Source organism: Coenobita brevimanus, chromosome 16 (assembly GCF_032717465.1).
Source record: "Coenobita brevimanus isolate Jiangsu-jjx chromosome 16, ASM3271746v2, whole genome shotgun sequence".
NCBI classification, from domain to species: Eukaryota; Metazoa; Arthropoda; class Malacostraca; order Decapoda; family Coenobitidae; genus Coenobita; species Coenobita brevimanus.
The window spans coordinates 11,155,220-11,167,562 of NC_136969.1; the positions used below are offsets into that span (position 1 = coordinate 11,155,220).

Genomic DNA, 12,343 nt, shown 5'->3' on the forward strand with positions numbered 1-12,343 from the left:
AACTGACCCTTTGTTCCTGGAACAGATAATACGGCTGCTGAGTGCAACACGTTATTGAAATATGACACTGCCTCAGTAAGACAGCCAAACTCATTAACAGAAAGGGAAATGGAACTTAATTCCCTGAAATGTGACCAGTCAGCCTTATTCAGAGGCCAGCGAGGAAGACATGGCTGAGGTCCAACTGCACTAGCAGTTGAGAGTAACAGAAAATTGTCGCTGCCATACAGGTCTGGCAACACATCCTAGTTAAAAATCTAAAACAGCATCAGCTGAACATAAGAATAAATCAGTGGCAGTAAAAGTTCCAGTCTGGCTATGGAAATAAGTCATTATATTGGAGTTGAAAATGTCCAACCCCTTATCTTCCACAAAAGAAGCCAGCATTACACCCCGAGGGTTGGCCTCACTGTTGCCCCACAATGGATGGTGACCATTCATAATGCCTAATAACAGAAAGGGAGAAGGAAGGCCATGAATAAGGCGTTCCAGATCCACCCTTTCAACAGTAGCACTGGGAGGAAGATAAAGACTGCAAACTGTATACTGCCAACGTAAAAACATCCGGACAGTGATACCCTGCAAGGGAGTAGAGATGTCCGGATGACTGTGCGGAATATCCCGGTGAAGAAAGATAGCAGCACCTCTATGACGACCTTGACCCGGCACAGGATCAGAATAAAAAGCATGGTAGCCAGAAGGACCAGAAGGAACAGCATCACTTACCATGGTCTCCTAGATGCACATGCATAGACGACTGAACTGAAAAACAAGGTGACACAGTTCCTCATAGTCAGGAAGTAAACCCCGACAATTCCACTGGATGATAGAACCCATAATGGAGGAATGATGATTAAGTGCGGGACTGTACACCTGACTAGCGAGCTGGTTTGGATTGATGCTTATGAAGGCCCTTCGCAGAAGCCTGCCTAGCACCAGAAACCCAGACCCTCTGTCCAGAACATCCATAGGCAAACCAGAGGACGAGGAAGTAAGTTTTACAACACTCATCTTCTTGGTGTGGGCACTTACCAGTTTGTTTTGGAAGGTGGCTTGAGGGCTGCCTCTGGAGGTGTAGGACAGCCAGTGCCCCCACCAGAAGCCCCCAGAAGTGGAAGTAGAGTCCACAGGACTCGAATCATAATGAGGAGGACACATCCTAACAGCTTTAGATCTGAAGCACCAACAAATTGTCCCAACATCCCCAGGGGAAGACCAGACCAGAGATGAACCATCAGCTTCAACTGTCCACCTGGCTAAGATTCCTCAGCCTGCAGAGCATAGGGAACAGGAGAGGGGTCAAGCACAAGGGTCAACAACAGAGCCTTAGGTGGCCGGTCTTCAGGCTCAGAGGACCCTGTCGAACAATGGTGATGTTTGCCAGGTACAGATGGAGCCTCGGTCATACTGGGTAAGACAGGAGAAGAATCCGGTCAAAGTGGACGTCTGCCATCACCACAGGAGTGTGCATGCCATCAGCTGCCGAGGGTGGGGGGCGGAAACAACATTCTCACAAACACTACTAATCATGGGGACAGCATCCTGCAAATCACGAGTTGAAGGAGTGGGTACTGGAATGGTCTGAAGCTGCCTCTGAGATACAGGGTGACCCACTGACGTTCCAGAAAGGATAGAAGCATAAGTAACCCAGGGCTGAAAAGAAGAGAGTCTGGGCTCTCGCCTTTTTGCTTCAGGGAAATGAAACCCTCTCATGTGTATGAATGGACAAAATCTCCATTTCCAGACAGTATCTTGGACAGTTTTTAAAAGAGACAGGCATGACCTCCACAGTGATAGCATTTAAGGAGTCCTGTACAGTCGCTTTAGTGATGGCTTGGTCCATCACAGGAAACACAGAGCACCAGGAAGGCCAGCCTGTGTACGGCGACAAAATTTGCTAACATGTCCATACCCCTAGACAGTTGGGAAACACCACCTTCCGGGTGGGCACATGAAACTTCATAGGAGGAAGTGATAGCCAAGCCAGTTTCACAGATGTAGGCATCGATAATTTGTCAAATGTTAGAAACAGGGTCTGGGTCGGGGTCAAAATTCCATTGATTTTCTTCTGAAGGTGCTCAACCTTTCTCACACCAGATGATCGTAATTCCTCCGACAGCCGTGCCTCTGAGTGTCGGAGGAGGTCACGGGAAAATAAGACTCCCTTTGATTGGTTAAAACTGCCATGAGGAGTGCATGAAATTGCTGCATTAGATACTGAGGTTAGAACTAGTAAACGGAAGCTCTCTTCCAGGGAGGACACCTCAACCAGGTTAGTTCCATCCTCTTGGGAAGAGATTCTCGGATCTCTTCAACATGCTATATATACTACAGACCCACCAAGAGCAGATTTTACTACTAGATATTTGGCTTAAGACACCGGCAGTGTCTCATCTGGGGCCAACCCCTGAACCACACCACCCCGACAAGAACTCCTCCCAGACCCAGCTGAATGATGGGGTAAAGATGGATATTCTCTAGAGGCCTGGTAGGGCTCAGGAGCAGTAATTAGTGATGTTGGAATGGAGTGTCCGGGGACAGAGACATGGTCGTCAACTCTATTTTGATTTATTTCCTCCATTAACCACACACAACTACCACATTCCCCCACCCCTCCAACCACCAGGGAGCCCAACAAGGGGAGGTCATGCCTGGGATAACACCACTGGCGACCCCAGGGGTAGCAGGAGAGTATACATGGGTAACCACCAGGGGACCTGGGCAAGGGTGACTCCAGGACGATAGGAGCCACCAGGGCCCCCAGTGCCCACTTGACCCTAGCCAATGCATGACAAGCCGATTGACCTGGTCGGGCCCAACCAGAGCCGCCCATCTAGCCAAAATAAGGGACCAAAGAGGTGTATTGCTAGCTGCAGGGTGCATCGTGCAGCATCACTCAACCCCCAGGACTCCCGTCTCCCAGCATTACGGGACGCAACACACGGCAAACAAGTGGGAAGGCAACAGTTCCGCCCTAGATGGCAAACGGGCAGGGACTAACATCACCAGCAGGCCTCCTCCACCAGTGATGTAGGGGGTGCTTGGTCCATGAGGCAGACAAATACCAAACCCTACAAAGGTAGGCATCCTCCAGAGTAGGTGGCACTGCCAACCATGCTTCAAGCCTCTCCAACGCATCAATTTGACCCCCCTTGGCAGAGTTGGAATGTGGTGACACTGCTCCTGGGCCTGATGACATTCCATACTCTCTGCTCTGCCATCTGCCATCTGATTCAATTCAGTTTTTATTGGACCTTTTTAATGGGGTTTGGAGTGAGGGCTCTATTCCCAAGAGCTGGAAGCTGGGTATTGTCCTTCCCATTCCCAAGCCTGGTAAGGACTGTTCCCAAGTCTCCAACCATCGTCCTATTACCTTAACATCGTGCGTGTGCAAGATATTCGAAAAATGGTCGATGTCAGGCTTGTGCGGTTTCTAGAGAAGGGTTGCTTTCTCCCTCATTTGCAGAGTGGCTTCCATAAATTACGGTGTACTTCAGACAACCTTATCAGGCTCGAGGCATCGATCTGTGAAGCTTTTGTCTCTAAGCAACATCTTGTGGCTGTGTTCTTTGACCTTGAGAAAGGTTGTGACACTGCCTGGCGCCATAGCATCCTCCAATAACTTCATGCCTTTGGTTTACTTGGTCTCCTGCCTGTGTTGCTTGGAGACTTTTCAACTAATTGTGTGTTTTGGGTCCGTGTGGGTTCTACCTTCTCTGTGCCACTGTGCCAGGAGGAAGGTGTCCCACTAGGGAGTGTCATAAGTGTTTCCCTGTTTGCAGTGGCCATCAATGGTATCCATGACACTTTGCCTGCTGAGGTATCCTCATCCCTTCATGTGGATGACTTAGCTATATGGTTTTTCTGGTTCCTGCATGTCTGCTATTGAGTTACGTATGCAACTTACCTTGGACAAGATTTCTGCCTGGGCCACTTCCAAGGGTTTTCGGTTTTCCCCTTCTAAGTCTGTGGCTAAGCACTTTTTTAGGATGAGAGGGGCACACCCAGACCCTAATCTCCAGCTCTGTGGCAGAAGACTCTGTTGTGTTGCAGAGATGAAATTCTTGGGCCTGACGTTTGACCACAGTTTGACTTGGGTTTCACAATTGGCAGATCTTAAAGCATCATGTATGAAGGCTCTCAGTTATTGAGGATTCTGTCACATACCTCCTGGGGTGCTGATCAGAGGACACTCTTGCATCTGTTTCAGGTTTTTGTAACATCCAAGCTGTCATATGGCTGCGAGGTCTATTCCTCTGCCACAGAGTCCAGACTAAAAACTCTAGATGCCGTGTATCATGCTGGTCTTCTCCTTGCAACTGGGGCTTTTCGGTCATATCTGATTCCCAGCTTGTTAGTGGAAGCTGGTGTTCCTCCCTTAGATTTACTGTGTCAGGCTGCTTCAGCACGGTGCTGGCCCCAGCTTTGTCGCCTTCCAGGCTCACTTGTCTGTGAGTGTGTGACGCAGCTCTCTTGTTTTTTGTATTATAGTAGACACCCTCGCATGCCTTGTCCATTTGGCTATAGGGTTCGAGATATCATGGAGGAATTTGGTTTGTCAGCATTACCTGTCAGTCCTGTTTTGGATCCTGAGAGCTGTGCGCCAAGGATCTTGCCACCAAGGTAACTTTTCTGCAAATCTTGCAGGCTCAAATGATTCTGTCACTCCTCGAGTCTCTTTTACAGTTGTTTTTAGAACATTCCTCTAAGTCATGGTGGTTCTGTGCCTGTGTATACGGATGGCTCCTAAATCCACACTCTGGTGTTGGTTTTGGAGTGGTATTTCCTAACGTTTTGGCCGTGGAGGTAAGTCTTCCTTTGGCTGCCTCACTTTTTACTGCAGAGTTGTCAGCTCTCGTTTTAGCCCTGAAGTTGGTGTTTTGTTCACCATGACAATTATTTTACTATTTTTAGCGACTCTACAAAGGGGCGTTTTTGGCCCTGGACCCTTTTAACTCTGCCCATCCTATAGTTTCAGATATTTTGGAGTTGCTGTTCCTCATTCGTCATCGAGGGAAGACAGTGGGTTTCTGCGGGGTTCCTGCACATGTTGGTGTGGTGGGCAATGAGAGGGCAGATACTTTAGCTAAAGCTGTGGCTTCTCAACAGCCCCTAACCGACTACTCACTTCCTGCTTCTGATGTAACACATTACTTGCGGTCCGGAATTCGTACGTGCTTGCAGTGACACTGGGATGGTGTTGCTCATAATAAACTAAGAGAAATCTTTCAGATAGTGGTGGTGCCAAGGGTTCTCCCCTCCATGTCTATGGGATTGGAGGTGGCTCTTGCTAGGCTTCACATTGGGCACTCTCGGCTTTCACGTGGGTTCCTCATGAGTTGTGAGACTCAGCAGTACTGTGATGGGTGCCTTGTTTCCATTACTATCCATCACTTGCTGGTCGAGTGTCCGAGTTTGGGGGACCTATGTCAGAGATTTCTCCATAGGCATAGAGGGGCAGATGGTGCCTACAGTCTCTCCTCAATGCTTGGTGGAGGCTCTAGCGATTTTATCGATGTTTTTAGTTTTCTTCAGAAGGCGGACCTCCTTCCACTTTCGTAAGTAATTTATATTTTAGTAACTAGTCTTTTATTATTTTCAGTGTTTTGTTTCAACTAACAGTTGTTTACTTTATTTTGAATATGCACTTTTTATTTGCTGCGTCTTTTAGTTTGTTGCCCTGCGGCATATGACCATGGCAGTTACGCCACCGGATTTTACTGCAATCAGTCAATCAGTCAATAGCGATGACAGGGTAACTTTAACATGTGACCTATAAAATAGTTCAGATTCACAAGAAATTCACCCTCATTTCCAGTTACCATTCCTATGTTATAGTTACATTGCTCTTTCAACTCACTTTTCAACTCGTCTCGTTCAGGACAGCAAGCATCACTTGCAAATCTTGTTTCATTTCTGAGGGTAACAGTATCATCTGAAAATTCTTCTTCTCCAAATTTCATGTCTCTCTCCTATCACAAGTGAAAATCAGCATGGCAAACTTCACTAGTCAAACCGTGAAAACTGAGGGCTGTTAGGAACCAGTTTCCTATTGATGTGTGGTAAATGGACTACAGGATCACATAAATGACCTTCCGAGCTTATATTAAAGTATTTTCTAACGACCACATCTATAATGTTTTGTTCTAGCTTTTACACGTTTAGCCTTTTTATTCTCAGTTCAAATTACTTGCAACATTATGAAGAATCCATACCAGCCCGCCTCACCTCCTGCACAGTGAGGCCCATAATGCCATTCCAAGTCCCGTCACTCAGCCTCACACCCTAGCTCCGGTCAGAGGGCCTCTTGAACGAGTACCTGCACATCAGAACCGAGACATAACTGAGTGACTGATGAAAATAGGCTTGGCTAAGTTCATTACCGTCAAGTAGCAATAATTATGCTAAAACATGACAAAATGTTTAATACAAACACATAAAGAAATCCCACATCCTTGAACGATATCGGTGGTTAAGGAAATCGCCTTTAACACACGAGAATGTATCGATATTCATCACCTCGTTATAACATACTGTATGCCATCCCACCAAGCACAAAGGAAAGGCGGTAACACTATTGTACCGCACGATATCCAGAAAGGCTATTTTCACCTCAGTTTTTTTTTTTTTTCACTTAAGCCCATGTCACGCAACAATACGAACCTGCATGAATTGGGATGACTTGCACTTTTCTCAGAATTTGCAAGTCATTGACCGAACCGGCCATGAAAAACCGCTCACATGAACTCCACGCAATGCAAATGAACCCCACAAAATCTCCACATGATAACCGTAAGAATCACACGAACGTAGTGAGAACAAAATACGATTACAAACGAATTCAAGACGAACTTTACACGAATTCCTCACGGACACACACACGCATTGACGAACATTAGCTGAAGTTGGTCGTTTTTCACACAAGGTGCACATGAAAGCTGAACGATGCACATGAAATGCACACAAATCACACAAATAACTGGAACAACCACGAACCCAGTACGACTGCAATAGTGTCATATATATATATATATATATATATATATATATATATATATATATATGTATATATATATATTTAACTTAGAAGAGGTTTTTCGAACTGAATGAGTTTTATAAATAGCCTTCGTCAAACAGTTTACTAATAATCTCGTAATTAATACAATATCCAGAAGCAACAGGAGTGCATTTAAAGTAACGTACCGTTTGGAAGGACTTAAAAGTAACTACAAATCGTACGTCCTACACTTGATGCAAAGTAACCAGGAGGACAAAGTTCTATTATATATTTAACTGTTGAATACCTCTCTTAGAACATGGAAACACAGCAGCCCTCACGCCCAACATATATATATATATATATATATATATATATATATATATATATATATATATATATATATATATATATATATATATATATATATATATATATATATATATATATATATATATTATATATATATATATATATATATATATATATATAATATATATATATATATATATATATATATATATATATATATATATATAATATATATATATATATATATATATATATATATATATATATATATATATATATATATATATATATATATATATATATATATATATATATATGTTGGGCGTGAGGGCTGCTGTATTTCCATGTTTAAGAGAGGTATTCAACAGTTAAATAATGTAATAGAACTGTCCTCCTAATTACTTTGCATCCAAAAGTAGTAGGACGTACGATTTGTAGTTACTTTTAAGTCCTTAAGCATTACGTTACTTAAATGCACTCCTGTTGCTTCTGGATATTGTATTAATTACGAGATTATTAGTAAACTGTTTGACGAAGGCTATTTATAAAACTCATTCAGTTCGAAAAACCTCTTCTAAGTTAAATACCTTCTGAATGTTAGGACAATATATAAATATTTTTAACTATCTTTGGATATTGAGAGGCAAGTCTGGATACTGGTAGTAAATTTTGGGTTGTAGACGGCAAGAGGCGTGTAGTATCTCTCATTCATATGCACTGTTCGGCAATTTTTTTTTAATCCATAATAAATTTGCTGTAATGATGTCTGTCGAAAAAAAATAAAAGTCTGCAATATAGATCGTAACTTGAAGCCTGTCTAGGATGAATTGTGTCTAGAACTTCACTAGTTCTCTGATTCATACCCCGAAAAAGACCCATGAAGCAACCTAGTAATCTCTCTACCCAGTGAAAGGTGTGGGAAACTGTAACAGGTTAATGAAGAATGAGCTTAAAACAGCAATAGTTTATAAATAACAATAGTGGAGCGAAATACGTCAAAAGACAACTGTAACAAGTCCTTCTACCAGTCTTTAAGCAATAAAAACAATTCTCTAACCATCCCCCCAAAAAAACTGGGCAAAAGAAACAAACCTCAAAGCAACAGAAAGAAAGCTCTAAGAGAAAAAAAAACTCAGATCAACAGAATCAAATTTCTAAGCAACAGAAATAAATCTCTAAGTAACAGAAACAAAACTCTAAGCAACAGATACAAATCTAAGCAACAGAAATAAACCTTAGAACAACAGAAACAAACCTCTAAGCAACAGAAACAAACATCTACGCAAGACACAGGTTGGTACTTAGAGACAGGTAAGCTGGTATGACCGGGATGCTTTATCACACTCTCAGGCTCTGTGTTACGGGTTATGGAGAAAAAATGCCCACGGGTCCCAGAGACATCACATACTCTTTGGAGAAATTATCTGTCCCCACCAGCTACCTAAGCAAGGAAAATATGTCTAAGAAACAACAAAATCTAATAAAAAACAAACAAGTCCGTATAAAACAAACAGGTTATTCAACAACAAACAAATTTTTTACGAGAAAAGTAAGTCTAAATCAAAAAAAAAAAAAAAAAAAAAAGATCGCCCTCCTCCAAAATCAAGCATGTGAAAACAAAAATAAATCTTAAAACAATTGGAATACATCTTAATGCAACAGAAAAATGCCCTAAACTAATCTTAAAACAAAAGGTACAGTTACCAATAGTCGGTAAATTTTTCTGCTAATTTCCTGATGATCGAGAGACATTCGCTGTGTTTTCACGCTCTCTGAAATTTAGTAATCTATAAACACAAAAAACGTCGAAAGTTAAGTTAATTAAAGATAATAATTACCTTCGCGTAAAGATGTTTCGTTCGGTCAGAGAGGTTGGTTGTGACGATCGCTGTGTTTTCATGTTCGGTGTCTAAAACTTGTACATCAGAGGATATAGAAAAAGGTGGACACTCTCTTCACCTACACTGTCAGTATAAGGTGGTAAGGAATTAATAAACGTCTCCCCGATAAAGATACCTTGCTCTGTCAATGGGGGTACAATATGACAAACAGGAACGCGTTACCTCATGAATAATAACAACATGGTACTATGTCACTAACAGCAACACGGTACATTATCACTTACAGCAACACGGTACAGTATTATATCACCGACAGCAACACGGTGCTATTTCACTAACATTAACACGGTACCATATCACTAACAACAACACTGCACCATATGACTAACACGGTACCATATGACTAACAGCAACACAGTGCCACATGACTCACGATCAAAGTGTAGGGGAAGGTGAGGCTGGAATGTGATCTCTAACAGCCTGGAGCAACAGCTGAGCTCTGAGTGCTGACCGGCCCCCTGGGGCCCTTATATAAACAGTGAACACCTTTCCCTCCCCTCTCGCTACACCAGCCAGTAAATACCTTACCCTCCCCTCTCACTGCACCACCCAATAAACACCCCCCCCCTCCCCGCGCACCACAACACTCAGTGAACACATCCCCCTCCCCATCTCACTATCCGGTGACAGTTTACCTACTCCAACAGATCAGCTAGACGGATCAACTAAAACAAATAGACCAACTAGGTTACTGGGGACATGTCCACATATTTTCATGGTGATCCTCCTGTTAGTGTTATATAATTCCCTGGAAAGACAAGCACAGACAGACAAGTGTGACTACATATCCCTACCCTCAATGGTAGAAGATACTGTCACGCAGAGTATAATGTTGCTGCACGTGTATACTTAGCTCACTACTCCATAGGCAGTGGATTATGAAAAAAAAAAAAAAAAAAAAGACTTCTAAAATTTATTAATATATATTCTTACACAAACGGTAAAAGTGATACCAATGAGAATACACTGCGGTGAGTGATACCGGAAGTAACGCTTATACTGTGCCATTTGTATAATTTTATATATAATTCTAAATCATTTATGAATTCATTTAATTGGTTAGTAATCACTGCTTTCCTTATCAAACTTAAATTGAAGTAAGTAATTCATATGAAGAGCGTTGTCACCAACGGTGATGTGTGTGGCCAGTGATGGTGATACTTGTGTCTTAAGTGGCCACCTGACCCGTTTGGCCCCACCTGGCTCCACCACACCAGCTCTATCACCAGCACTACCACAGCCACTGCGAACCCATACCCAAGCACCGCAAACATGCCCTGAAAATGGATAACGTGAGAGGTAGATCAGTAATCCTTTCATTAATGGACTAAACTAATAATACCCCTTTTACATGCCTAGTCAGTTCTTACGAAGTTACACATATATGTCTATAAAAGACCTATTAAAACAATTATTTTTTTCGAACTTATCTTGAGGTCGCGGTATGGATTGAATTATTTTCAACTATCCTATATTCTTGTATAGCCTTGACGTTTAATCTACCCTTACACTCAGATAATGTCAGTTTAAACTAGTTCTCGGAGGATAATATGGAGATTCATATACTTTGTCCATAACTCGTGTATCTATCCAGCAGCCACCGACAACTGCCCTAACACTTCACCATAGGCTATTTCAATGTACCAGATATGATGTCAAGTTGACTATGATCCCACAATATGCAATGGGAAGATGTGGGGGTAGTGTGTAAAGGACGTGGATAGATTCGTAATTATAAAAAGCAAGTTTTCCTGTGGTCTTTTATTTTTATCCGAAATACCTACCTGAATTATTAAGTGTGACACAGTACATATTTACATATGAGATATTGAAAGATGCTCGTTACTCGATTTCATACACCCAAGTTTTTCACCACTTTACTCCAGTGAAGTATTTTGTTATTTATTTTCTTAAGCTTACTCACCGTCGTAGTAAAAGGGTTAATGCAAGCTATGTTCAGCCTCCCAGATAAAAAAAAAAAAAAAATTGTGAACCGAATAAAATCGTCTTGGTGTAATGATAAAATGCAATATCAGATTGAGGGGGATACAAGGTAGTGAGATAAATCCATCCTATTTTCAGTAATGAAGGAAGTTACTATCATGGATTACCCAAAGACTGGTGAGTGAGAAAATGGTGGTGACGGTGATGATCCTGGGTGGGTTCTTGCACATGCTGGAGTTGTGTTCTGAGTACTTCATCCATTTATCGTACAGCCCTGATTCCACCAACTTGTAGGATCTAACCACAAAGAGACGCTTATATGTTTGTATGTGAAGAATAACTCGCTAAGAAAAATGACAGGTGATATACGTAGCTCTCTTCTGTTCTTCCAAGACATCTCAGGGTGTGTATGTGTATATATATGGAGATTGAGTGGCATAAGTCAATGGTGGATCTTTCGTGGCGAAAACCATATTGTCTATCACAAATTAAGTCTATTGGATTAAAGATGTTTAACAATGTGCTTATTAATTAACCAGTTTCAAACACCTTACCATGAGAAGATGTGACAGCTATTGATCCTGTAATCAGAGCCACCCTGGGGTACAACGAACTTCCTTTCTTCGGAATTGGGTGAATATTGTGAGCTGACACCTTTACATGAGTGGCTAGGGTTAGATGTACAGCTTGAAAGGTCATTGGATGGAAAATAAACATTGTGAACAGCTTGAGGATTGGATGGTTGAGGATGTACCAGAATTGGGTGTTGGGAGAAGCATCCCACACGACAACATCTTTGTTCTCTGTTTGATGGTCATGGAGAGATAGTCTATCTTGGTTTATCTATATATATCATATGTATACTATCTGCATATCCTTCATATATATCAGTGTTTCCATAGCACAATTGGATGTTTACTGACAGCTGTTAGTTGGGTGGTTCGAGAAGCTTCATCTTTGTCAGTACGATGTAGTTCCGGTACGGGTAAGAGTCAGAGTTGCCACTGTGCCTGCTGTTATGTGAGCGTAGTTATTTCGTAGTTGTACATTAATTTTTGTGTTCATTTTCTTTGATAATGTTTTATTTACCAGTATGTGGTGATTTTTAAACTGGGGTTTAAGTTTGTATGGTAAATGATTGTATCCAGCTGTTATGTAAGAAAACTCTGGCATCTTTTGTTTCTCTCTC

At 42.0% G+C, this 12,343-nt stretch overlaps 1 protein-coding gene and 1 long non-coding RNA gene across 2 annotated transcripts in view; both read right to left on the reverse strand.

The window, feature by feature from the left end:
- Positions 1 to 12,343, reverse strand: part of LOC145390966 (uncharacterized) — a 334,744-nt gene that overhangs the window by 126,139 nt on the left and 196,262 nt on the right. The gene's annotated exons all lie outside the window — the stretch shown is intronic.
- The window catches only part of LOC145390863 (uncharacterized), a 124,377-nt gene that overhangs the window by 110,134 nt on the left and 1,900 nt on the right, over positions 1 to 12,343 (reverse strand). The gene's annotated exons all lie outside the window — the stretch shown is intronic.